This window comes from Phocoena sinus, chromosome 14 (genome assembly GCF_008692025.1).
Source record: "Phocoena sinus isolate mPhoSin1 chromosome 14, mPhoSin1.pri, whole genome shotgun sequence".
Lineage (NCBI taxonomy): Eukaryota > Metazoa > Chordata > Mammalia > Artiodactyla > Phocoenidae > Phocoena > Phocoena sinus.
The window spans coordinates 83,370,218-83,372,761 of NC_045776.1; positions in this window are offsets into that span (position 1 = coordinate 83,370,218).

Sequence of the window (2,544 nt, forward strand, 5' to 3'; positions counted from 1 at the left end):
ATTCTTTTGTCTGACATTAGTACATGTTTGGTCAGAGTTATCCAAATGATAGTTTGTCACTGAATATCTCTGAAATCTGATTTTAAATGAGTAAGGAGGGTGAGTGCAGTAGTCTGGTGGGAACTTCTTCTTTAAGAACAGTTGTGTGAAGAGCTTATTTGTGAAAGCCAGGGTCTGGGTTCTGAGGGGGAATTTCTTGGGGAGAATGGATTCTGTACAGTGAAGTGTTGCCCCACATAGAATTCATCCCTTTTTTAATGAGGAGGGGGAAAGCATTAATACTGGAGAACTGTTCTCTAGAAGCTTTGGACTTAATACTGAAAAATTCTATAAGTTCAAAAGAAAAATTATTTGCAACAATAAAAAACGTATTTTTCTATATAACCTTGAAGTTATTAAAAGACCTTTTAAATTCCAGCAGAGTGTAGGAAGCATTTTTAGGAATGGTGGCCAATTTAATTTTTTTTTTAAAGTAAATTGACAAAGACCTATTTGTGTATACAACCTTGTGTATAAATAAGATTTTAATTTTCTCTTGATACCATCTCAGAAACTGAGTCTCATTTAAGCAATTTGGTGTTTGGTTGGATTATTTCAAGTAGATTTTATATTCTGCATTTACAATTTTGTTAACAAATACACAAAGATTTTGGTGATCACTTTGCAAGTATTTGCTAATCTTTAAGAATCTGTTTGTCTTTTAAAAATAATATTTAATATTTCACAGCCTAACTATGTATAATGGAGATCTCTATTTTAAGTCTAGGAAACAAAGAATCATATATCTAAATATGAATAATTTCAAACAAGCTGATAAGGTTTTTGTTATTACTATTTCATTTGACATGTTTTATGAACTGGCCTAATTCTGTTTAAATTTTATTTTTAACAGTTGTGTTTGTTGTTTATTTTGTATAAATGTTTATAATAAAATAATTTAAACTTTCATATTTGCTTATTTCCTCTCATTCATTGTTTATTTCATGCTCATTCAATTCATCTTCAACTCTGTACATTTTACCTGGATTTGGTCACATGTCAGACAGTTTTTTCTTCAACTTTGAAGAACTTTAATTTCAAATCTTGCCAAAACTCTCACAAAAATATTGTTACAAATACTATACAATTATAGATTGGTATGAAGTTTTTAATACAAGATTTCTTACACACCATACATGGATTCTCACAGTGAATTGGTTCACCACTGCTCTGATGGCTAACAAAATGAGTGGACATTTATTGAGTGCTTACTATATGCCAGGCATTAGCCTAAGCTCATTAGATGTGCTACCTCACTTAATTCTCACACAATCCTATTTGGGAGAGACTATTATCTCCTTTTTAAAGATGAGGAAGGACTTCCCTGGTGGTCCAGTGGCTAAGACTCTATGCTCCCAATGCAGGGTTCCATCCCTGGTCAGGGAAATAGATCCCACATGCCGCAACTAAAGATCCCGCATGCCTCAATGAAGATCCCGAGTGCTGCAACTAAGACCTGGCGCAGCCAAATGAATGAATGAATGGCTTCCCTGGTGGCCCAGTGGTTAAGAATCCGCCTGCCAATGCAAAGGACACGGGTTCAAGCCTTGGTCTGGGAAGATCCCACATGCCGCAGAGCAACTACGCCCATGCGCCACAACTACTGAGCCTGCACTCTACAGTCCACGTGCCATGACTACTGAGTCCGTGAGCCACAACTGCTGAACCCTGCACGCCTAGAGCCCATGCTCCTCAACAAGAGAAGCCACCGCAATGGGAAACCCGCACAACAAAGAGTAGACCCTGCTCACCGCAACTAGAGAAAGCCCGCACACAGCAACGAAGACCCAACGCAGCCAAAAATAAATAATAATAATAATAAAGATGAGGAAGCCCAAGCTTAGAGAGGTTAAGTGACTTTCCCAAGGTCACTTAATGTAGAAGGAAGGTGAAACCCAAACCAGGCAGTCCGACCTCAGAGCCTGCACCCTTAGTTACCGAACTATAATAACGCTTGAGATACTTTGAGGCTACCGACATAAAAATGAATTTTTTTTCAGGCAGAATTTTGATGCTTTTGCATCTCCCTAATGCTGGGCAAAACCTCTTGTGTGTTCTTTGATAAGACCTGCTTTCGGAGTTCTGAGAGCTCTGTCTGGTACAAACAAAGCCTTCAAAAAACTGGGAGAATAATAAAAACAATTCAACAACACAATTATAGCACTGCAGCCTCACCCCCTTTTTGTCCCCCCAAATCACCATAAAAATCAAGTTAAGTTGCTTGTTTACAATCCAGTGTCTGCAGGCTCGCTCTTGCATTAACTCCAGGTTGATTGAATTAACGGCAGGTTGGAGGAACTCTGGCTTTTAAAACGAGCGCGCTTTCCTACTTTTTCTTGATCCTTTGCGTGGAGTGAAGGCGGCGGAAGGACTTAAGGCCCGTGGGCTGGTCTGAGATGCGGCGGCTGGCTTTGAGGGTGGGCGCTCTCTGCTGCTGGCCCAATCACGGTGCGCCGCTCCGCCAGACCGGCGACCGATTGGTGGTTGCCATAGCTCCGGGTGTTC